Below are 27,942 nucleotides of genomic sequence, written 5' to 3' on the forward strand. Positions count from 1 at the left end.
CCTTGAAAATCCTATTGTTGCTCTCCTTCCAAACATTCTAGATTAAGATCCTTGGGGTCAACTCCCAGGCGGAGGTTATTATCTCATTATCGGAAAAAAATTCCACCAGTTTTTGAATGTAGCAATAATGTCATTTACATGTTTTTCTGTCTACTTGAAGACATCTCCAACCCAGTTCTAAAGTATTGTGGTGAATGAGCATCTATTCAGTAGATGATTAGTGGTTTCTTCCTGTTGTCCACATGGGTGTCATCTTAAGGGGCCAACAAAGCCTCTTTTTCATAGGTTATCCCATGTCAGGATCTTGCCCTGTTGAACCAGCCACTTAAACAATTTGACTTTCTTCCAATGAGGATTGTCCCAGAGTTCTTTCCACATATTATCAGTGTTTGGAAAGTTAAGCCCTGTGTTTATGCTTTTGGCCTCCTTAAGGGTGAAGAGACTTGCATTATTCTTTCCCCATCTTAATTGATCTTCCAAGGTTGAGGTTAAGATTTGCCACTTTTCCAAAAGACCAGTAAGGGTTATAGCTTGCATATGCATCATGCTCCTTTCACTGCAATTTGGAAGTTTCCATATTCTCCACTTCCTATTGTTCCTAGATTGATCCCAATAGTCACCTACCCTTCTTAATCCTTTGTAGATGGTATCTGTGTGAATTTCTACTAATTATTAACTCTGGAGATTGTCCTCCTGCTGCCAATTATCCTCCTAGAACCATGCCAGATTTCCACTTATGATATCCGAGAAGCTGTGATTTTGGACTAGGGCCATGTTCTCCCGCGCCCTATTCCAAATTGATGAACCTTTTACTTGTCTTGTCATTCTTATGAGGTTCCTTTCTTTCCAATCTCTTGCATACTTTTGCTTCCATAGTTTTGCCCAGGGGGCTTGAATTTTCGTTATCCATCTCCACCAGATTTTGGCTCCTAGAACTTTGTTAAGTATTCCTAAGTCATGAAGACCCAAGCCACCATGGGATTTAGGTTTGCATACCCTGTCCCATGCCACTAGGGCCCATTTCTTCTTTTCTTCACCTTTCCCCCAGAGAAAGTCTCCTCGAATGTTTCTTATATTATTAATCACACTAGTTGATGCCGGAATGGTTGGTAGCATATGGATAGGTATACCTTGGAGGATAGTCGTAGTTAGAATTAGTCTTCTTGCTAGATTTAGGGCTCTATTTTCCCATTTAATAATATTATATTTTAGCTTATTTAGAACATGCTCCCAGATTTCCTTGTGTAATGCTTTGGCAGTGAGGGGAACTCCTAGGTACTTTGTGGGCAATGACTCTCTCTGAAAGCCCAAAATTCTGGATAGATTTATTTGAATCGAAATATCCATATTGAAAACGAAGATATTTGATTTAGTAAGACTTACCTCTGTGCCTGCTGCCATGGCAAAGACACTCAGAATCTCCTTAAATGCTTTAGCTTCCTTGACTGTGGGTCTACCTTGCAGTATAGTATCATCCACAAACTGTTGATGTGTCACAATGTCACCAACTGGAGTGAGTCTTATACCCTGAATTCTCCCTTCCTCCTTAGTAGCGCTGATTTCTCTCCCTAACCTTTCCATCATTAGAATGAAAAGGAAAGGAGAAAGAGGATCACCTTGCGTGAGACCACTAGTAGGCTTGAAGGTTTTGGAGGGAGAGCCATTGAGAAGAATTGAATAGCTTGTAGTGGTAACTAGCGCCATGACCCACTTAATCCAATTGTAATCAAATCCTTCGGCTTTGAGAACTACTCTTATGTACGACCAACTAAGTTTGTCATAGGCTTTAGTTATGTCCAGCTGAATTATCATCCCTGCCTGTTTATTGGTACTGAGTGAGTGAACTACTTCATGTGCTTGAATTATGATATTAAGAGCTTGTCTTCCTTCCACGTAGCGCGTTTGCTCCTTTGACACTAGGGTAGGGAGGAGTGGTTCGAGACAATTGGCAATTACTTTGGATATTATTTTGTAGACCACATTACATAATGCTATAGGTATAAATCTATCTGGAGAGGTGGCCTTTTCCTGTTTGGGGATTAAGGCTATGAAAGATTCGTTGAGTGCCCTCAAGACTATCTTAAATCTTCGAGACTCTTCCACTACCTCCAAAATATCCTATTTTACTATCCTCCAACATGTTTTGAAAAAGTCCACATGAAGCCATCCGGGCCTGGTGCTTTCCCATTTTACATCTCTGTAATGACTTCCTCAATCTCCTCCTCTGTTACTGGTCTATTGAGATTATGATTGTCTTCTCTAGAAACTAATTTAGGAATGCATTGAGTAAATATTTTCATAATATGATATCTATCTTTCAAGGTTTCCTCAACAATTCTTTGGAAATGCTAGACTAGAACATCTTCATGAGTGTTTATTTCTATTCCATGTTGATCTGTAAGTTTCACAATTCTGTTGTTATTTCTATGAGCTATGGTCGATCTATGAAATAATTTGGTGTTTCTCTCCCCTTCCTTAATCCATTGTACTCTGTATTTTTGTCTCTAGAATATTTCCTCTTGTAGACATCTGTTTTCCCATTCATGCTAGAGTGAATCTACCATCTCTTTCCTTTCATCTGTATAGCTTCCTGTGATAAGAATTTGGTTTATTTCTTTTAGTTTCTTTTCCACATTTCCTTTAGCTTTGAAGATATTACCAAATTCCTTTTTATTCCACTCTTTGAGTCTGCCTTTAATGTGTTTGAGCCTACTGTGTAGAAGGAACATCTTTGTACCTTGAAGGTGTAGCTCTTCCTTCCACCATTTTTCAATGTTTGTGAGGAAATATGAATGGTGTAGCTCTTCCTTCCACCAAAAAGGGAAGCTTCCAATTGAATAGGCTAGTGATCTGAACCTCCAAAAGGTAGGATGAGCGCATTTAGGCTACTTCCCATGAGAAGAAGTTCCTCTGAAATAATAAATCTATCTAATTTTTATGCTACTTCGGTAGGGCTGCCCCTTTTGTTATTCCAAGTGAAGATTCCATTGTTGGTTTCCATATCTACCAATTTCATATTGGTGATGAAGTTCTGGAAGGAAACTGAATCCCTACCAAGTGTTCTAGTTCCTCCTTTCTTCGCCGTGAGTGATTTATTCATATTAAAATCACCTCCTAGGATCCATGGTAGAGCTGGGTATCTCTTCTTCATATCCTCCAGCGTTGTGAGTAGTCGAAGTTTGTCCTCCATTGGCTAAGGATCATAGACGTTGGTGATCACGTAACATTTCCTATCACCCACCGGTTGGAAAATTAAAGAGAGGTGATGTCTAGATGCCTCCGCATCAATGATTATAAACTGTAAGATTATTATTATAAACCCAAGGGATTAAAAACCATAAGATTGATATTATAAACCTACTATGATAAGCCTTAAGATTACAGGACCTAAACTGAATATTATAACTAGAATAAATCCTAAATCCTAAACCCAATATTACAAACCATAATATTAAACCCTATAATGTATGATTGTGACAACTATTGTGACACTCATTTTCGCATTGCGAGGATTCTTGTCATAGTACGACGTTCGTCAAATTTATATACCATTCCAATGCCATAATATTATACCTTGACATTAAACTAAATATTATAAACCCTAAAATTATAAAACCAAACATTATGAACCGTAACATTAATATTTTAATCCCTATGATTAATATTATAAATCCAATATTAAAAAATCCAATGGTATAAACACCATATTAAACCCTAATATTAAAAACCCAATATTAAACATAATATTATAAACCACAATATTAGAAACCCAATTAAAGACTCTAATAATATAAAACCTAATATTAATATTAAATGGTTGACCATTAACCATATTGATCTTTCATAAACTTGGTTGACCATCACTACTACAAAATGGCTAATTAGTTACTAAAAAAGCGACTAAAATTTCCATATAAATGTCCATTTTTCAGTCGGTGACCAATAATGGCTAATTTACAGTAACTTATAACATGACCAACTTGTAGTCGTATTTAGGTTAGTCATTAATTGGTTGTCTCAATTTTATCATCTAGTAGTATATTTAGTCATAAATTTGATCATTAATTTAGTCACTGATTTAGTAATTAATACTCAAAATTAATGAAAAACACACAAAATAATATACTGCTATGTTATTACCCAAGAAAACCAATTAATGCACAAAAAATTATGACCAAAATGTTAGTCACGTTATAAGGCACTATAAATTAGCTACAAATAGTCATATATATGGAAATTTTAGTCATTGTTTGAAACCAATTAATAACCAAAGAAATATGACTAACTTTTGGTCATGTTATAAGATATTGTAAATTGGCTACTAATGGTCATATATATGCAAAATTTGGTCATTATTTGAAATCACAAATTTATCATTTACAATAGTCATTTATCTTTTTCTGGTAGTTCATATTTATTATATAAGCCACTAATTTAGTAATTATATTCTTTTAACCTTTCTCAATACCTCAGACCAAAACAATGCTCGGAACCTGTGGTATTCTTAGGTGGGATCAAGTATCCATTAATTCGCTCAATATTGTGGGATAATACAATGGTATGGACCCTTGGTATTCTTTAACTTTAATTTTCTTTAATTTTCCATCCCATACACGCTTTTCCTCTTGTGAAAGTTTTTGCATATGTAAACACTCTTTTTGTACAGTTATCCCACTTGTATACACTATTTTTGTACAATGAACTTGCTTATACAACTTAACATACCCAAAAACATTATTTTTCATCAATTTCTTGACTTTGATTTGTAGTCCTTGTTGCATCATCCTATTCTTTTGTACCATTACTCTGTTACCTCTGAATAGAGATGTTATAATGTGATTTTCCATTGTATATTACTTCTGAACTGATTCCTTTGAACTTCCCTCCATTTTGTCACATATGTAAGCACAATTACCATGCATTTTGTCACATCCTCTTTATACTTTAATCAATTAGGTCATTCATCAAAGAACAATGGTTATCAAGGAAAACACACACTAACAATCTCCTTGTGTCAAATCTTTGACCATTATTTTGTTCCATCATTTTGTCACCTTTGATCTGTCCTGTACATTCATCTGATTACCATATACTTGTTCTGCTACAAGTGGTTAGCCATCATGTACAAGACATGCATCATAATGCCAATGATATCCCCCTATGGACTTAATGGAAACCACTTTGGTTTTTTGTCACCAAAACCTATAAATAACATTAAGAAATCAAGTTATTCTCTAAACACCACTCTCCAAACACGAAGCTACTCTCCCCCTTTGACATCAAGGGAAAATGGTTGACTGACCAACGTTTAATGAAGACTTCTATATATGAGCTACTGAATATGAACACTGGTCATGCTCCCCCTAGGCACATGTTGAATTCTCTAATCAAACTCCCCCTTAGTACATACTGATATGCACTATATTGTCCATGCTCCACCTGAGCATATGCAGAGTCTGTAAAAATATTTTGAAAGAATAACATGACTGTATAACTCAACTATGTGAATATGACCTTCCTATCACCAATGAGTCATATATACATCAATCACCTAGCCAAGTGGGGATACACCAAATGACTCAACCACTCAATCAAGTGGGATTACATATTTGACATGATCTCAAAATTCAATACATGACTGAACATTATAGGTGTTCAGATGACCTTTGCATAAAATGATATGCATGACATTTATAACAAATAGAAAATATCTAAACAAGACCATGATAGTCATCAACAACTATCATACGCCATATATGATATGCACCATAAGAATCTGTCAACAACATCTAGACCAACAACTTATATGTGTCCATCATGACTTCACAAGATATGAAAATTTAAATATAATTAACCTATGACAAACTATGCCTCATATAGACATCAACTCATCCTATTTACCTCATCAAGATCAACCTGCTCTGTTTCCTTAGTAGAACATAAGCTTCGATGAATCAACTAAGGATATGTCATTTCTCCAAGAGGTAACACAAAATCATTCACATCATATCATATGTATGTTAAAACACCATAGTAATCATCCATGACTATACGCTCATCATTGTACCAAGAACTGTATCATTTTTCCATAACAACCCTCAACATATCAACCATGTATCTTCACTAGATATTTTTCTAATATAACTCATCTGATAAACATTAATCATGATAATCAACATATGTGAGTATCAAATCTATCATCATGAATTAAGATGTCATCATCATTGTGTGACTAAATAAGCCATGTAACAAAATATCCATGTCTTCAAATAGATATGTCTCCATCAAACCTGCAATAACACCATTCTATTGTCCAACCAACATTGTTTATCAATGAGTAATTTAAGTGATCATCCATGTATCCAGCATAACATGTATCCCTCATAGAGATATGTATCTAGCTCCTTATCAATGTGAAAAGAAAACCATGTGCTCACATTCATTTATCAATTGTTCTTCATACTATCAAGAGCAACAATCCTCAACCAATATACCATGTGAGAGCCAGGAACTATGGGAATCCTGCACCATAACTGCAGCATCTGAAGTTTATGCATCATTGAAGGCTTGATGATAGCAACATAAAAGGAATGAGTGACTCATAATCAAATAATGAAGTTGTGTATTCTAGATTTCTTCTTCTCCTTGAACATATGAAGATCACCATGTAAGAAACATAACTATATGCATCATCAAAAGAGTCATCCACAATCATCCATAAATCTGATATGAATAACAACTATGTGCCTCAAGCAATATCTAAGATTTCAGCATAGGAAACTCATGATTGTAGCATAGCATGATGTATCAATTAAATAATGCAAAAACATAAGCATCATCACCATTGATAATAATCGTTATGTACCAAATAGTTCTAAACATAATGCTAACAATGAATTATTAGAATAGCATATTCTCCCCTTGGACCTGTTGCAGCTGTTCACTGTCTAATCTAATCATTGCATATATTAGTAAGAATCATCAAGGCATCATCATCAGCTAGTTATACATCAAGTCATCAACAACTTATGAGGGTCAAAATCACTTCTAGGTAACATGCACAGACTGTAGTCATCAATCTTATAGACAGAAAAGATAATTGATAATTATTTGAACCATATCAAACCCTTTTTCTCTAAGTTTGTCCCATTGCATCTTCATCAAACCAACATATACGCAACTGTGAAGATTCTAACCCATGTATATACGTGACTTGTATTTATGATAACTGCATATGAGAATTTGAACACTAAAATTTTGTACTTTCAGTTCTTCCTAAGTATGTTATATCTGTATACTAAGTTATGCCACATTTTTCTAACTGTAATTTCTTCTTCCCTAACTTCGAGTGTGATGATGTTTCCTCCTTTTGGTATGTTGGCCGAAACTTTCTCCTGCATTCTTTTGCTATATGCCCAAACTTGTTACAAGCATAACATCTTATATGTTTCATGTTCCTTATGAAGCAATCAATGTCTTTGTGACCAAACATATTTCAAGAAAAACAATATCCCCGAAAGTACCTGGAAGTTGATGATATTTCTGTGTGATGATTATTAGCTTGGACCATTCTACTTCTACACCTGGCAGCAACATGTCCAAAACTATGACATGTAAAACACTCAGCATTATTCATCAGAGGAAATAATTGATTATCACTTCCATAGTTAGGAGTAAATAATTGTGTTTGAAGTCTTTCTTTCCTTGGTTATTCATGGGGTTGACCTCTTATCTCCTTGTTGAGAATTTCATATTTTCCATTAGAGTTCGTTGTCTCATCTTGTCAGCTAGATTCACCTTCAATAGTTTCATGAAAACCAAGACAAGGTTTGATGATAGGTGATCTTTGAATAGTAACAATATATCCAAAATCTTAGTACTATCTTGAAATAGTAACAATTTCTTCTAATTTACATTTTAAGATATTTACCTCCAACTGATATTTCTCTTCCTTTTCCAAATATTGCTTCTTCATGATTTCTTCAACCATTCTTCCTTCTTCCACTTTTTGTCTTAATTTGAGAATCTCATTTTTTTGTTCTTCATCTAGATGAGGTAGTTCTTCATTCTGCTTATTTAAATTTTAAAGATTTTCTTTTAGAGAGATGACCTCAGCTTCAAGACTTTCATAATAAATGGATCTATCTTTGAGTTTCTTGATTATTGTATGCTTTTAACTTACTTCATTTCTCAATTATGTCACTTCATCCCGCAGCGTTTGACGTTGATCTTCCTTTTCCTTATACTGCTTCCTTACATTATTTCATTCATATAACTGCGCTTGTAACCTTGTAATCTCTTCTTTGTAGGTACACTCCCTTTTGTCCAATAGATCTTCTTGATCTCTAATTCTTCCTATGAGCCTTTTAACTTTTTCCTCTATATTTCTTTCACTTTCACCCATAAGATAAAATTTAGGTGATTAACTGTCACTTTCATTATCATCAATATTACATGAAGAGAGAAGCGTATCACCAGAAGACCAAAAATTTGTATCTAATAATTCTTTTGCGTCATCATCTTCAATATAAGTGATTTTCAATCTGAATACTTACTTCCACCTAATATCCAATTGTCTCTCCTGCTGTTATTGTTACTTTGAGATGTCTTCTTCTCCTAAGGCCTTTATTCTTTAGCTTCTTTCCCATTGTTTATACGGATCTCCTTCAAGCGATAAAGTTTCTTCCAAAGGAACTGCTCTAGTACCAATTATTGGGAATAATACTAAGGGGGGGGGGGTGGGGGGGGGGGAATGAATCAGTATTTAAAAATAAATAACATTTTCCATTTCAAAATATAATTTATATATGCTACCTCAGTGAAGGGAACTTTCTTCTGCATGCAATTGTTCTGAAGCCAACCATCGTATATCCAATGAACTTATGATTAAGTTAATTCATCATATGTTTATATTTAATCAGTGCATCATTAATTTTAAAAGTTAAATAGTAACCATGTGCAGTAATAAGAAAATAGACCATCACACACAAGAAACACATATGAACACCAAGATTTAAGGTGGAAATCCAATGCAGGAGAAAAACCACTTGTTGTTATTCTTTCTCTATAAATAATAATCTGTTTACAATCTTGTAGTGGTGCAGACTCATACTTGCACACAAGAAGCCACCTACAAAAGGCTACAACCCTCTTGTGTTCTCAAGATTCTACTGGAAGGGAGGTACAACCCCTTAGCTCTTGTACTAGCCGATATTTTTACCACTATGTAGGTGCTGGCCTACAGAAGGCTCCAACCTTCACTTGTTCTCTAGCTTCTACTGGAAGTGAGATCCAACCTCCTGGCTCATGTGCTAGCCAATATGTTTACCACTACGTAGGTGCCAACCTACAGAAGGCTACTACCTTCACTTTTTCTCCAGGGACCGTGTTTCATACATTTTCAAACTCGATACTCCCAGTACAAAAAAACACGATATGAAGGCCACGTTTAATCAAATTTCCACACTAGACCCATCGGTAACTTTCAAGCTCAAATTCAATTATAATTGCATCAACCAATAATAAGTTAATTTTAATAGTCAGATCATTGTCACCAGAACATTGTGCTGAACCCAGAAAAAACCAATTGTAACCTCAAAAATCATATGTCAGAATGTATACACTACTTCAATGAAACCAACCTACATGTATAATCTACTTCCTTTAAGCCAACCTATGTATACCTATAAAAATACTGAATCATAAAACCCTCTGAATCAAAATTGTGTCAACCAGAATATTATGAAGATCTACTATCAAATTACAGAGATCTAAACAGATAGAAACAAAGATAACCCTTCTCACTTAATCAATCAATCAATCAGACTCAATCTCCTTATGCATTTAGCTCCACTTTCAGATCAAGAAGACATCATTGATAGACAACAGTAAAGCAACATCACTAATTAGATAGATTAGTCATCTCTGAACAATAGGCTTTTCTTCTACATACGCTACCTGGAAATGTCGAACCGACATGTATACGTGCCTTCACCAAGGCAAAAAAGTGTATATATATACAAATAATAACTTATAACTTCGCTACTATTTTAGACTTGAGACATACCCAGATCATAACATTTAAAGGACGAAACATTTGCTAGCAGTCAGAACTAGCCTATCCATTATCATATAACATACTGATAAGTCATTATGATCATGATCCATCATTAGATCTCATCCATCATCAAACACTCAGGGGCATAATTAGTTTAGATCAAGAAAAGCATCAGAAACCCATAACATGGATATATTCTTTTGATCTACCACTTCATAAGGTATTCATTACTTGTGCATTTAGCCCTTTGATATTCTCCTCCTTATATAGGTTTAGCCTTTCTCAATAGCTCGGACCAAAACAACACTTAGAACCTGTGGTATTCTTAGACGGGATCAGGTAATCATTATTCTCCTCAATATTGTGTGCTAATACCATGGTATGAACCATTGGTATTCTTTAACTTTAATTTTCCTTAATTTTCCATCCCATACACACTTTTCCTCTTGTGAAAGTGTGTGCATACTTATACGATCTTTTTGTACAGCGAACCCGCTTGTATACTCTCTTTTTGTAAAGTGAACCTGCGTATACAACTTAACATAATTGAAAACATTATTTTTCCTCGATTTCATGATTCTAATCTATAGTACTTTTTTCCATCATCATGTTCTTTTGCACCATTACTTTTTTACCTCTAAATAGACCCGTCATAACATGATTTTCCATTGTATATTACTTCTGAACTGATTCCTTTGAGCTTCCTTGTATTTTGTCACATATGTAAACACAAATGCCATGCATTCTGTCACATCCTGTTTATACTTTTATCAATTAGCTCATTAGTCAAAGAACCACTATTATCAAGGACAACACACACTAAAAATATCCCTATATCAAACCTTTGACCATTATCATGTTTCATCATTTTGTCACCTCTGATATATCCTATAGATTCATATGATTACCATATAGTTGTTGTGCTGCAAGTGGGTTTCCATCAAGTACAACACATGCATAATAATGCCAACAAAAAGAGACAAAATCAAACAATTTTTCTTCAGTTGGGAAATAGTCGTCATTATATGGCTAGATGACCTATATAAACAAAGAAAATAAAACATCATCATAGAAAAACCACCTTAGGAACTTAGCATTCAAACTTCAGGAAAATATTAGGCACAATCATGCAAACTAAGTTACATGTTAAAAATCTTAAGTTATCGATAACTTGTGAAATTTTGGTCTTGATTCAATGTTAGACCTTATGAAGTAGATGAAAAATATAGAAATTCCATTCAAAATTTACCATATTTGGTTCATGCAATCCACACAACCCTGAAAAAAGGATTTTAAGTAGGAAATAATAGTTCTATTAAAAATTATTATTTATATTTCTCTGAAACAACAAAAATAAAACCCCTAAGAAACAATGTTATCAATTCCAACCATCCCATAAGTCTTTTAGACCATCCAAGGGAAGCACTTTTCATCCCAAAGAAAAACTAAAAAGGAAAAATCAAAAAGTTGAATTATATTAATAATCGCACACTCGTGAAGGACTTAAACCAAAGGATTCAACTAGAAGACAAGCAAGAGTAAGGATGAATGAGTCAGACAAGACCCAACCACCTCTAATAAGTGGAAAATGTGAAATATTGCTTGAAATCAAATGGGGCATCCTAAAAATAGTGCATTTTTTAAAATCAAAATTAGAAAATAGGCTATGAATAAGCCATTGATAACTTGGACAACCAAAATAAGCTATCAAAGAGCCATTGAGATGGAATTTCATGATTAAATTGCATATTTTGCACTTTTCAACTGTATTATAATGTCAAGGGCAACACTTACAACAATGGATAGAGGAACAAAATGGCTCTAGTTAAGTGGTTTAATTATTTCGATCAAAGTTAAAAATTATACTCCAAAAGTTCTATTGTGTCTCTATGAATTCAACCCCCTTTTAAAATCAATATAGACCTATTATGATGAGAATCCTACTATTAGTAGTTGGCTGAAACATTTTGACTTGCTAAAATATGTAGTTACTATGCCTCAATCAAATTTGAATGAAAAGCATTGCCAAAAAAGCCCCATTGTAGGTACCATATTTATTTCCTCTAAGATTATTCCCCTTCCTTATCACTAACTGTAGATCCGCACTTGAATGGTTTTCATTATATATTTGTTGGGATTATTATTGTCCACCCTATGTATAATTGGCATTATTGGTCTCAATAGTGTCATGGCTTTAGGGTCCAACTTACATAGTTAAAGGTAAGTTCTCAACAACATGGAATTGACTTGCACTATAGAATGTGGTAGGAAAGAATATATTAGCTCTACCATATGCGAGAGGTTGAGTTTAGGGAACATTTCATCTTCAATCTCCTCATATTTTCTGACATTTGGGCATGATACAACTACCTATTCTATGAGTCAAGACAACCCTGTCAACATCAAATTTGCCTTTGTAAATCTGGGTGTTATTTTCCAGCATATTTTCATGGACATCATTAGAGGTGAGCTCAACATAACAAAGTTCACCATTCAACATCAATGGTTCATTAGTACCTTAGCCATATAGGTACCTTGTTGCAGAGATTTGTTCCAACCCTACCTTGATCTAAAGTTGTAATATATTAGTTTTGGTGAGTATTCAAAGATTAATGTTTCAAAGGGAGAACACATCCTATGCTATGTTTTGCGATAAAATACATGCAAGCTCCCAACATTATCCTTTTAGTAGTTTTTCCAATGCATTGGGTTTACAAGCATATTTTGGGTGATTCTTGATTCCACTATTTTTAGCACTTACTTTTTTAGAAAACATGGTCTCTCCCAACAACAAATAACAATATATTTACGTTAACACTTATGTTATCCTTGGTCAATTCAAGCATTTTGTTGGATTGTTGTTGATGAGTAGATTTGCGATCAATTTGGACTTATCCTTAACCCCTTGTGATCATTTGGCAGTGATTGTTTCTAGACACCTTCACAATGGATTTTAGCCATGATGCTTTTTCATATATTTAACTTGCAGTTTCATAAACTTTAGTTTTGTTTCAATGATGATCCTTTCAATGAACAAACAGTATGTGCATATGATATATCAAAGTTGTTTTTTGGTTTATAAAAAAATGTTGATAGAGTATATTTGAAAGAGTTAAGTAGTCGATGGAAAGCTTAATGGGGAAGAAGATAGATCAATTACTAGTTACTACGAAAAGTTGAGTCCATTTTCAATGTTGCTTTCATCACTTGATTATTCAAACTACTCTCCAATTGTCACCCACAGGATTTACTTAAAGATACAAGGGGGGGATATAATATACCAAGAAAATGTATGAATAAATTCATCTCAGAGACTATTATGAGGGCTATAATTCAGTTTCAAGGAGTTGTTGTGTGTTTTGATGAAGTCAAGTATGAAATGAGTGCAATTCATGTACAAGGTAAAGGAGACTACCTACTTTGGTGTCTCAGAGGATAAAACTAGTCACAATTTCTTACATGGGTTGTTGAGATTTTCCATGAAAAAGTTGATAAGGCCATTGCTAAACTTATTCATGTTAAAAAAATTTACTATCCTAACCTTATTTCATAGCAACCTCCATTCAAAAACAAAAACAACAGTCTTCCTTAGTGCCATAAGATGCCCCTTTTTCTTTTCATTTGTGTAAGAGATTGTCAAACCAATGGGGGGGGGGGGGGACCTATTTTTTGCTTTTATAGAGTTGAAATGCTTGATCATTATATTGGGACTGACTTATACATATATTTTAAGGATATATGTTGTTCTGGAGCTGAATGTTTTGGTCATTATATTAGCACTGACTTGTACATACCTTCTAAGGAGAAATGTCATTTATATAATATGGAGGGTGCTCATCTTGAGTTATATTTCCTATTTCATAAACAAGTAGATGTATAGAGTCTCATTGAGCTTAAACGAAGTATGTTCTGGAAACCTGATTAGGGTTACCACTTTCAATTATCAATGGCATTTTTCTTAGAGGAAATTCAACCCACATTTAATCTACACTTTTATTATTTGAGTAAAATCATTTTTATGATAGTTCTAATTTTAGTGGGTTAATAAACATAAGATAGAATAAGATGGGAATATACCAATAATAGAGAAATATTTGACTCACTGCAAGTGCTTCCTAAGAAATGCCGATGAAATCTATAAAACATCAATAATATTTAAACATTTGAACACATTTGACTTGCAACAAATCAAAATTCAACACATGTTGACAAAAATTCCTCCTTGTACAATCTAAAAACGATTGATCCTACAGTATTTATGGAAGTACTGAGAGAAAATATGCCTCACTAAAGTCAAATATAAAAAATGTAATAGGTTAAGAAAACAGTCAGATTAAGTATTATGGATTGAAAATATTTGTTAAAATGCATTCTCAAAATTAGAGCCCAAAGGTAACTAGCTTGATTTGAAAAGACAAACTGAGAGTTTCTAGAAGTCAAAAGAGCCTTCACAAATGGATTAAGCCTCTTACAATTATAGCTATAAAATTTCTTTTACCTCTCAATATATCTAGAATATATTAAGTGGACATTAACATCCATTGGAATCAGATATTTGATTATTTACTCATGTTCATCCTAACAATTTATAGTAAAAAAGGATTGACTTGATTTGCAAAATGCTAATTTGAGTTGAGCTTGGGCAACCTACTTACCCCACACTAATCTGACCATGATTAAATTTGACCTTTCACTAGAGAAAATTAAATCTGAAAGGAAAAAAAAGGTTATAAATTTCTCTTTAGTAGCACCAAAATGTCACCAATGAGGTATTAATATGGCATGATTGTGTACTGTGAGCAATTCCTAAGCGATTATTAGTGATGACGACTTTTAAGTGTGAAAACCTAGCTTTGAGGGGTTTCTTGCTTGGATCTTGTTTCCTTGATGTGCTTCTAGCCTCTTTCTCACATGCTTGAGATCTAGTCGTGTGTTTATCTGCATTTGGTTGCATGTCCTTCCTTTGTGGCCATTCCTACCAGTAAGGGGAAGACCTCATAATGGTCCATACCCTAGAACTTCCCATTCTACAAAAACCTCACATGAAAATGGCACCAAAGAAGGAGTCTATCACTCTGTACCAAAAGCCTTTTGAGGTAATAGTTATGTTACTATTTTTGATCTTCATGTTCAAACTTCAGTGACTGAGTATAAGAATGCATGTTCTGATTGTAGCCAGTATTCATAGATAAACTTTGTAGGAAAAATCCCATTTGAAAGTATGACTAGAACTTGTGTCTGGAAGCCACAGGAGCCTTAAAGTTGGCATATTAAATAAATATATCTGGAATATTACTAAGGGCTTTTAGATGTATACGTTTAAGAGGCCTCTCGCTGCATGGATGTCCCACAACAAGTCCCCTATATCTTCAAGTTGTATTTTCTCATTAGATTTAGTATTTTGTTGTGAAGAGTTATTTTGTTCATTGCCTAGTTTGTGTAGTCTACCAAGCTACCAGTATGATAACCCAATATACTAAAGGAGCTTAAGAAGACATTTCATCATAGACCCAATAAGCCAATATTCTAAAGGAGTTAGATCCCCCGGGGAGCTCACTTGGCAAGGTCATTAAAATGCAAAGTAAATGTGAATACAAGGTCCCAAATTAAAATCACAAGGTGCTTACCTATGGTTGCGTGTTGGGTTGGGGGGGGGGTATGGTTCACCTAGGGATTATAGTTGTGGTGATTAGAATGAACCTCATGTCATGCAAGTATGATTCGATTGATATCCAAGATGAGGATATAATCATTCACCAACTCGTGTAGTGTATTAATCATCCAAACACTTGTTTCCATTACCAACTACAAATGCATCAATGTTTGACCCCATGTAGAAAAAATACTGCCAATAATTCAAAACCCCGGGATGATTGGATTGTCATTACAAGTTTCAAACATTGGTAAGAAATTTGAACATCAAGACATGTCCCAAACTATCATATTGACCTATGTAACTATAATCCTTTCACATGAAGCCCTATTGGAACCTAAGGGGTAATCTCTAGTCCTTCAACTTCCAACCTTTCTATAATGAAAACATGGAAACTAGGTCGTCACCATGTTTGTTGCACCTGCCTAAAGAGTCTTCTATGCAATAAGGCACAATGCCTCTACAGAAACCAAGGGAAATGAATGATTTTTTGAACAAGCCTGATGGAATGGATGTAACAAATGGGTGAGGTTACATTTGGTATCTCCCTTGCATTCCCAAAAGGAAGGACTTCTCATGTAATGTGTGGAATGTTTCAAGCCTACATACAAAGGTCACTTTCAAACTCATCCCATAGAATTAATGAGTTGAAGACAACTTGTTTGCATGAAGTAAAAGTTCTTGATTTTTTGCTTAAGGCACAACTTTAATTCATCAATATCTAGAATTTATTTTTCTTGGAACCTTTCTATTATTTCCAAAACCACAACAGAAGCATATGTTATATGGGAAGGGATTAAAGTAGGTAAGGGAATAGGTATGCAACCTTTTACGATTATAGTAGATGCCAAAAATATTATTAGCCATATGGGACATAAGTCAAAGCTAGGTGATGATCCTTTAAGATTCATTCTTAATAGGAGAAAATGAGAAGCAAATTCCTTAGTCTCCATATCCTTGTATCATGTATTGTGTCAAGTCAAGAATTAGGAAGATCAATGGACCAACTATGGAGTGATACTAAAATTTGGGGAGTTTGTGGCTATTGGAACATTATAAAAACAATCCATTCCTTAAATATCATCAAGTAAATGCAAAATTACATGGTATTAAATTGATGGATGGAAAAGATCATGGTACACATTCACGGGCACGTGGTGCACCAACCATTTTTCATCACCCATATAATTTGTAACATGGAGAGATGGGAGCTAATCTACTACATGCTTGAATCTTTAATTTTGTATGCTTATCTTTCATTACCACTTTTTTTTTTAGGTTCATTATAGGATAATGGTTTCTACCCATATCCAACTCTTCTCGATGTTTCTCATCATTGTTTTTAGTGACTCAGATTTTTTTTTTTTTTTGTTTCAAAGTCTATTAGGAGAAAGAGAGTTTCTAAGGTAACTTACCCCCTTGTAAATTCTACCACACACATTCTTTGACCACCCCTTGGTAAGTTTAGCAAGGGAAGTTCATGGCATTATCTAGTTTGAGGTCACTCATGTACAAAGCTATTTTGGCGGGGGGGGGGGGGGGGGGGGGGGCGGCGTGTTACAGGATGGGTTGGTCCATGGAGGTAGTGGGAAACCTTTTTCTATTGATGATTCTCTTTCAATTGGGAAACAAATGGATTATTGAGAACTCTAATATATTTGTGGGGCTCCTCAAAGCCATGAATAACATGTTCATTATAATTGATCCTCTATGTAAAACCTGGCTTCCAAATTACATGAATTGGAACAACATATTTCAACACAGATTGCTAATATAATGGGTTATCTGATGGATTTAATAAAGTAAATAGCCGTCGTTAACGGAGAAACTAGTCTCCTTCATAGCCTAACTTTAAATTTGCTAAAAAGGGACTAGTCTACAACATCAACTTAGAGAATGGTATTGTGCTCCTCAAGAGGTCAAATGAAGGGCGGATAAATGAAGAATGAATTTGAATTTTGACAACAAGATGGAAATAGATGAGCAGGAAATTGAACCTATAATAACATGCCCGGAGGATGCTTCCAGAATTAGCACTCTATTAATTTTAATTTATTTTTGCATTATAGTGATTTTTGAGTATCTTCTACATATACAGTACTAAGGAAATATGTCCTATTTTGTTAAGAAATCGAGATTTTTTTTATTTTTGGCTTGTAGTAGGTTTGGTTAAAAATTATAATGCAGTAAAACTTGAAACTTTATGAACACTACATGGATGTAACACTAGCTGAAGTTTTTGTTGTAGTATTATATAATATAAATTGCCCAGTTATTGTTATAATTCATAAAAATAAAAATAAATAAATTAAAATTAAAATAAATTAAAAAATTAAAAAGAAAAAAGAAAAAAAGAAAATCAAAAAAACGTTTGGGTTTATTGCTTATAATTCTATGTATGAGGAAGAAAAGGGTAGCACAGTAATGTTTTTGTCACCTAGGGGCCAAGTTTCTTTCCTATGCTACAAAGTAGAGCATTGGACTGACCTAGACGCATGTTTGGTTGTTGGTAAACTACCATATGACTTCATCACCTCCCATATTGTAGAAAGAAATTATAAAATGACATACAATGATCACATCGAAATAATTGGATTGTGTTATGGTTTTTAGTGGGTGCTCATAGTGATGCTTAGCAAAGTAGGACCTTATAGCACTTTATAATTTTCTAATTTGTTAATTTGTCTTTTCGTACTGTTATGGGACATAGTCATCTCATTAAGGTGTGCCATCTCCCTTGGTCAGGTTATGTTACTAGGTGACTTTTTGAGGTAGTGTTCCATATCCCTTTCCCACATCACACTCTCCACTCTATTGCTTCACCTTAATTCCACTCATGAGAAGGTGTTGTCCCCCTTTAATGGTAGGCTTCTCAAGGGTCGTTATTAAAAGGTCTATGTAATTATGAAATTAAAAAAACCCTAATTAAAATGAGAAGCCCAAGATTGTCCATAGAATATCTAAAGGGGAGAAAAGGTGAAGATAAAAGTTAAATTGAATAAATCTTCAACAACTATGGACTAACCACCATTCCAAATATCTCTAGATTATGGAAGATGGACTAACACTCTACCCCTATCTCCTAAGTGGAGGAACAATTGAAAAACGATTCTCAGTATGCCCTTTTCACTCGTTACCTACTTCATCTTTTGTTTACTTTTCAGAGGACCAATTTTTGGTGTGCACATCTTCTTACCAATGCCTTGTATCTTTGTGCTTTTCGCATCAGGTATCAGATATGGAGTCATGTTGTCCCCATAAGATTATTTATGGGGCAATGCACAATCTTGCAAATCATCTTTATGATTATCCTCCAAACTATCACTCCTCAAGGAATCATTATCCATATTTATATGTATATCACTTTACTAAGAAAATATTGTTGAACGAGAAAGCTCCCCATCAGAAATGATTGAAGAGGCAGAAACATCTGAGTCAGTCACCGTGGTAGAGGAATCAAGGTTACTAAATGGAACCTTTCTTGGAAAATAATCTGCATCAAGATTCTCCGCATCTTTAATAATACCAGTCAAAAGCATTTCAAACTTCCCATCCAAATGCATTCCAACTGAAGTGCCAACATCAACCTTACTGAAATCACCAGATGAGTCACTCAGAGGAGAATTAGAAACATCACTTGTGGTGGCCCATTCTACGATATATTTTGGAGAAATTGAGATCTTCAATTCACTCATCATTTCAAGTACTAGGCCACTTGAAAACCATGGATATCCTTGTTGAAAATAAAAAATAATGTAGGCTTGTTGATTTAGAACAGTCCGCTCAGATACTCTATTCACCTGGAATGGAAATCAGATTTAGATCCATGCAACAATTACTAATAGAAAAAATTAAGACATCTAAAGCAATTACCTGCCAATCATCCATCTCGTACCAGCTGTCAGGTGAGGAACTGACAAAACAATAATAATGGCCAAAATTCAAAGTGTATCCAGAATGCACAAGCACTACATAGAGCTCGTATTTCAGCTGTCCCTGATAGGATCAGGATATATCAAAACAAAGATGAAATAAATTTAACCCATATATTGCCAAAGGAAAAGCTATTGGAAATTCGACTAAGTAAACTCACCTCATTCAGTTGGGTACCACTCACAAAGGGCGCCATGTCTAAGACTTTTGGGTAATCAATTATCTTTTGTATTTTCTCACTAGAAAAGCCAAAACTGATAAAACGCTCGAGATGGATCACTGGAACATCAGGAATTTGGCTTATTGTGAGATGATTTAAGACTTGTATAGGTTGACAACAATGTTCGTAGGCATGATTAACATCATCAACAATTTCTACCTTGGTGAAGGATTTCAGAGCATATGTTAGTGAATCCACTTCATTTACTGCCAATCTCAAATCAATTGAACGTTCAAATGTGTTTAAGCAGTGCAAGAAATGCGTGCATTTCATCTGTGACAAATGGCATCATCTTATAAACCAGTTTATCTCAACCAAAATTGACAAAAGAAATTAGAAGCGAAAATGGGTAAATATAAACATTTACGTGACTTCTAAAGCAACCATCAAATATTTTTTTTGATAAACACGTTTCCTTCAAAAGACAGACATATATTTTAAGTCCCTAGTTCTAAGGCATAGTTGTGTAAATCCACAAGAACATAATGCATGTACTCATAATCATTTTCTCGCTCCCACATCTAGAAAGAAGTCAATATATTGCTCGAATTATTCACCAAATCCCAAGGCACTATGATTTCAGCTGCCGAGGATAGTGATAATTACACATAATCTTGGAGCACACAAAAGGCTTAGAAGCCCTTGATTTTACCTTAAGTTAAAACCATAACATATATTAAAATAGATAAAAACCATAATATATATTGAAATATATAACAGTGAGGGGGAACTTCCATAAGTCTCTGGTCTTTTGTTGAAAGCACAAAAAACAGATTGTTAAAAATTGATAGCCATATAAAGAATTTTTTGTGTTAATAACCGACAATGTTATGAACATTTTTTATGATTTTCGAGGTCCAAAAGGGTAATTTTTTTGTTGAATGACCTCCAAGTTAAAAAAGTAAATATAGTTAAAGAGTTAAAAAATTTGATAGCCATATAAATATTTTTTTGTGTTAACACGTAAGAGCCTATGAACATTTTTTATGTTTTTGGAGGTTCAAAAGGGTAAATTGTTTTCTTCAATGACCTCCATACCACCATTCCAAATGAAGATATGAATGTTCCATTATAGAAAATAATTCGAGATCCATGATCTACTTTAGACACATGAACTCAAATCAACAAATATTGGAGGAGACTATTTAAAGAGATTATTTTGAATTCTAAGATTTGAATGTGACATCCACCATCTACCTTAGACACATTAGTTCAATTCAACAAGTATTGGAGGATACTGTTTGAAGACATTATGTTGAAGTTTAAGATGTGTCTCGACTTCCAGTTGCACATATGGTAGTTGAATCCATGATTCAGGGAAGAGAGAACTTTTGTGGCCCCTTTTATTTTTAATAAAAACCCTTTAAGGGAAATTTTTAATATAAGATTGTAAAAACTCCCTTCAATGAGAATTTTGAGAGTGATATATTTTCTTTGTAATTCAGCTCATGGTTTTGAACAAGTCATTTCGAGCCCCACTGGTTTCAAGCCCACTTGTTGTAACTCATTGTAAGAATTGATAACTCCAATATAAAAGAGAAGCAATATCGTCTCTCAAAATATATTGAAGAATAATCCGCGAATTGTGGATGTGGAGCACGTAGGTAGTTAGGAGTCAAAAAGGGTTTTACCCTCACTTATGTAAAGTTGATTTGGTTTGGAGATCTACCCATGGTCCGTAGACCATGGGATTGCATAAATAGGTGTGTCTTAGAGAGTCTAAGACAGATATATGTCTATGTCTATGGGTACGTACGGATGAAGTCTTAGAGAGATAGCGCAAAGAAGTAAGTCTTAGAGGGGGAAAAGGGAAGAGCATATCTAAGTAAATTTGAGAAAAAGTCTTGTTTTCTTTTTGGCTTCTAGTATTGTTCAAGAGATAGTATAGGTTTGATCTACAAGGTTGATGATAGAGCTTCAACACATGTTGAAGAAGGGTATCAGCTCTACCCAAATGACATCCACGGTGAGGTATCCACCCGATTCTCTTTTGAAAATAAAAGGTAAGAGGATTTGATTGTAATTTCACTAGAAAATCAACACCTGACTCTCCCCATGCATGTCAGATTTGACAAGCCAGTTAGGCTTCGATATGGCCATTTAGTTGGTCCACTAGTCCAATGAGCCAATTTGATTGGTTCTGATTTTGGAAAACTATGTCTAAGACACCTTCTTGCCAACATAGAAGTTGGAGGTAAGCCCACCAAGATGATATTAGATGGATTTCATAGAAGTTACGTTTGAGCTCTTGCTAGTAGGACTAGGTTTTCCCTTCACTAAGAGTATGAGAAACAACATTGATCACAAAAGGAAATTCTAGCTCATTCCCATTCCAAATTTTAATAAGACAAAACAAATAGACTTATTTTCGCCATAAAAGAGGCAACAAACTAACTCGTCGAGGTAGAAATACAATAACAAACACTTCAACAGGTAAAATTTTTAGGCATGAACTATATTTCCATGAATATAACCCAAGAGTGATCTAAAACAGACCTGATAGCATGAGCATTGATGAGAAAAGTTGGTAAAATCACATACATTGTAAATCCAATCAACGACAGGAGTGGGACCTTTAGATCTTCCTTGATTTAATCCATCTGTCAAGTTTAACTGCCCTGCCTTAGATAAACCTCCAGCTAGCTTATTATTTTGATCCATAAAAAGTGTTTATTAGAAACATGAACTCCAAACACTGTAATGTCCATAACTTTGTACCATTTGCAGGAAGACGAAATGACTATCTCAGGTAGACAGATGCATAAGCATACAATGATATAAATGATGCACATCAGCTGGAAACTATAATAATTCCCTCAAATTTCTCATTCTATAAATTCCATGGTGATTGGAAGCTATGCTTGCAAAAAGAATTATGTTTTCCAACTATCACCATGACTAAAAGGCCTTACGCTCCCAATGTATTGCCATGTTCATGCAGCTCATCTAAAGCAAAATCTCCTTGCGTAAACAAAATATTTAAATTGACCAACCCTTTCGAATAGACAAGGTAACTTTTTCACTTAGGGAAATGACATTTTCATATTCCAACATGTGGACAATGAACCATAATTTTATATTTGATGAGGGATAGGGAAAATAAAAACACTAACCTATACTCAACAAAAAGGTGATATCTATACACTAATAATCCCTTCTCATGAATTTCATCCATTATCTTTTGGGTTGCTTCCTGCCAGAGTATTAAACATAATTACTTAGATAATTTCTTAAGAAAAAACCTATCTATTTAAGAGAACTGCAAGCCACTTATACTAAAAATTAAAAAATATTGATGGGCCACTTATAGTAGAAGGAAAATAAAAAAGGCAAATCCATGGCACAAGTCTTTGTTTCTTTCTTTGATGACATGCATACGGCACAGGGGACCCCATTCATGTTGCATTTGTATATATAAAACAAATTGTATCAACCTTACTTCTAGTTGGTGATGAACTTTAAAAATAGAAGGATAAATTTGGAATCATTACCATAACCTGATATAAATCATCTTCTGTGTTTTTTGGGGATAGCCCCTTAACTACAAGTGTCACAGATGGAACTTGAACGTAGAGATTTATCAATGTCAAAAATTTAGGATTCAAGCATAACATATAGATAACGGGAGAAAAACATTTCTATAACAAAAATCATGTCCATTTTTAATCAAATAATTCTCATATGATAGGAAGTTACCATGGGTACATCCTCCTAATTATGATTATCATCAAGGTCCTTCCACTTTTCTTTCTTGGCCTTTTTATGAACATCTTTAGAATTCCCTCCCTTCCAACTTTTCCCATGGCAATGCCTTCTAGGTGATTATGTCCTTGAATGATAATGATGGCCATGGGATTGAGAGTGGCCACGACATATATTCTTACCATCTTTTGCATTAACCATAGTCTTGCCCCACATTTCATGGTCACTCACCCATTTTGGCTGAACATTGCTTCTTCTTTTATCATTTCTAGAATAATGGTTAGAATGCTTATAAAGAAACTTGTAATCCCTTTCAAAATTTTCATTTCAATTTGGTTGTAATATGTGTGATCTATGATCAAAACTATCTTTATCCAAACCTTCCAGATTCTTTTCACCAAATAGTCAAATCCTCTCAAAATCATACCCTTGAAGATGATCAGTGTACGGGTAGTCATCAAATTTTTGAAACATCTATATTTTGAAAGCTGTCAGCATACCCAAATATTCCATGCCTTAGAACTTCCCTAATGGATGTTATCTCGTCATCCACATTTGTTCTATATTGGGACCAAATTTAATGAGCCAAAATAGATTGGTATCTATCCCTGTCAACTAGTTCTCTTTCAAATCTTCTCTTTGATAGATAGGTTTTTGTGGAAGTCCTCCATCAACAAAGCCTCTCCTTGTAGATGGTCTACAAACTATGATATTAAAGACCACAACATAACCTCCAGAAAAATGATAACTCTTATGTTTCATAAAGATCTTTAATCATAATCTTAGACAATAATAGAAATGTAAGTCCATTTACAAAGTATCAGATCGACAAAAATTTACTCTTTGCAAAGCAATTATCACAAAGCTACACTAAACAATATGAAAAGAAAGAACACATTTAAACCATCAAGAAATATGAACGTATTAAATCAATATATCTAACTCAAATTTAGGTAATTGATATTTTGATATCCAATCAGGACTTTGGTTTGTTGGAATAGGACAGTTAATTTTAATTTTGACCTTCAATATTAGGGCTTAAACACAAATCCTTAATTATTAGGAAGCCACGTTTTCACCATGGCTTAGGAGCTCACCATGAGTTGCTTGTAAAAATGGTAAGGAATGTTTTGGTGAGAGCCAAACAAGAGTGAACGTATTTAAAGAGTCATTAAAGGGCTATGTTTATCATGGATGTCTTTTAGGAGACTGTGAAGCAGAAGATAATGAAAGTAGAGATGGGGATTCACCATTGTGATCTCTCCTCCAAATTTTTGATAGTCTAGTAACTGGTTTAACATAATCACAATTACAAATGATCAAAGTTTGTCAAAATTAGGTGAATTCCTTAATATTTATATCAGAAGCAAAAAAAATCACCAGCAGATCCTAGAGGTGTTTTGCATGGTTTTGGTTATGCAGTAGAAAACCCTACTCTAATGGAGACAAGAGCCAAAACTATCATTGAGGGATGTTGGTCTAGGAATTTTGTATCCAAAACCTAATCTAATATATAAAAGAGCCAAAATTATCATTTAAAGATTATGGTCTAGGACTTTCATGTATTTTTCCTAACATATTTGGTTTCTTAATTGTTAAAGGTTGCTAAATTTTGTCTCATTTGGTACACTCATGTTTGGTTTGTCGAATCTAGTGTAGCTGTCTCAAAACACAAAGGGAAAAGAATACATAAAAAAAAGAACATGCCTCTTCAAATGAAATCCAACTAATTTCGAGCAGGTTTTAGATTATGGATGTAAGGCAGGAAGGGGGCTATAGGTGGAGATTAAAGTGGAAGTTAAGTATGGTCTTGGATTCTTGGAAGGATTGATTGATTAATGACCAAAAATTTTGTACTCTAGGTTTTATGGGGACCAAAGTGAATGATAAATATACACTGGAATCTCTTGTGGTTTCATTGAGATTATTTTCTTTTCTTTGCTTCAGGACCAAACACTGAAAAAACACAAGTTCGCAATTTTTGTGCTTAAACTGTGGTAGTGATTAATTCAGAAGGTGAATATGTTATATCTTGTGGGTTTCACTGAGTTATATTTTATCTTTAAAAAAAATAGAGCACAAAATTTAATAGGTGTGCAATGTTTTCACTAGTTAGTCACCACTTTTGTTAAGTAATTGTAATTGTGTTTTCCTATTCTACCTACAAATGGACAATATTTTCCATGGAAGATCCCAATACTCCCAATGATCAGGAATTGAAAGAGGAGGCAGTACATTTCCAATTCCTTTTCATAGAATCTATGAATCAAGGAAGATAGGTGTACTCAAATCATGATAATTTTGTGAGGAAGTTAGAATAGTTCCTAGAAATAATGATCACAGCCCCCACAATCCAAAGAAAATCCCTTTTAGGTGTAAAGAAAACCTTAGTTGGAAAGTTCATGTGGAAATGGCCAAGTTACAAGGACCCTAATATCTAGATAATCAAGTTTTGGATCCCTTTTATGAAGGGCTTGCTCATTGTTTTTCTTTACAGAGGATGATATGGATTTGTTGTTTCAGCTTAAGAAGATCCCATTACCTGATCTTCAAAAGTAGCCCCTAATTCATAGGGCCTCAAGGGCTATATTTGAATTATTGGATGTTGGAATTAAGCATAGAAGAAGATCTCCTTATGGCTAAGTTGGAAAAACCACAGAAACATTTAACAGTATCTGAAATGGGAATGTTGGGAAACATGAACCCCCAAAATGATATGTATGGGAAAATTATTTCAAAAGTGCAAACACATAGATGTGTAGTTTTCATTAAATAACAAATTGTCTTGCAAGAAAGTAAGAATGATACACATAAATGACATTTTAGGAGACCCATGTCTATGTTGAATCTCATAGATGGTTACATGATGCAAAATCTTGTACCTTTGTGCTCTTAAATATCCCAATCTTAGAACCTCATACATGATTAAATAAAATGAAAATGTTATAATCATTCCACCTCTGAAATCCTAAAACTACTAATTTTGATGAAATATGAATGGGATATAAAATTCTACTTTCTCCATATGAAGTAACATGAGGTTAAAACCACTCCAAAAGATCCTAAAATAATTAACGATAAATAAAAATTTAAGCACGATACAAAAGGTAAGATAAAGGAGAATTTGAACCTTTAGAAAAATGTATGATAAAGGAGAATGTCAACCAGAAAGGTAAGATAAAGGAAAATGTCAACTTTTAGAAAAGGTAATATAAAAGAGAAATCAAATTTTACTTTAAGAATTTAATATTATCATTAATTACCATAGTGAAAATATCCCCATAGCTAGATTTCTTATTTCCATTTCGTTTTGAAGGGTCATTCGCATACAATGGGTGATAATTTTCTATCGATCCACACCACTCTCATGCACTTAGGTGGGCCCATAAACTTCAAAGTACCTGAAATGTCATGAGAAAGAAGTATGAAAGGCCTTGGAAACACCATCAACCATATAGTACAAAATTTCTAGATTTGGAAACATCATACGATACAGCCAACAATGTTTCCAAGGCATTTCATACCCATTTCAGTGTTTCGAGTACTAGAGTCTAGGACATGGCCAAACTAGGTGTTTCCCGTAACTTATCCTTACAAAAACCCTAATTTTGGTTTCCCTTCTCCATCTATCTCGCTTATTCTAAGATAACCTAACTCTTCAACAGATTGGAAAAACATCCTCGCTACTTTCTTGATAGACCAACTCTAAATGTGCTCAATATGTATGTGCCTGCACTACATCAAGATGAATCTAGAAAAAAGCCTAACTAAGGCTATCCAACTAAGCTTGGACAATCGGTGTCATCTACAAAATCTAGACTATGAGAAAATCTCATTCAAATGCAATTATTCCACGAATATGGTTACTTTCCCAAGCATTTAAAAAATGGGCAACCTTCCCCTCAAAGCTAGCCAAACCCAATGCAACCCACTCAAGAAGAGAGAAGCATGGAAACAAGGAACACAGAGATGAGAAGGAAACCCTCACTTCAAACAACTGAAAGCAAAGCCCCAACTTCAATTGTAAATCAATTCAAGGTTCTAGATTAATTTAATGAAGACGAGGTAGAGGGACTTCAAAAGCGAACTCCAACTAACGAAATTCATTGAGGGACGGGACTGTCTCACACTAGATCCATGTTAAAACGGAATATATCAGGCACCAAAGGGATCAAATTTTTTAATGAATGAGAATAAAATTATAATTTAATTCCATGTCATGTATTCAAAAATTGATCCCTCTTGGTGCTTGATAGATCCAGGTTTAAGATGGAACTAAGTTAGTTTAATTGTTTTAAATGTTATCACATACATTATGTAAATGTGTAATTATTTATTTTTATTTAATTTATTAATACTATTTAATGTAATATTACA

Source organism: Pinus tabuliformis, chromosome 5_1 (assembly GCF_031772625.1).
Source record: "Pinus tabuliformis cultivar Carrire ecotype Pingquan chromosome 5_1, CPIR1, whole genome shotgun sequence".
Taxonomy (NCBI): domain Eukaryota; kingdom Viridiplantae; phylum Streptophyta; class Pinopsida; order Pinales; family Pinaceae; genus Pinus; species Pinus tabuliformis.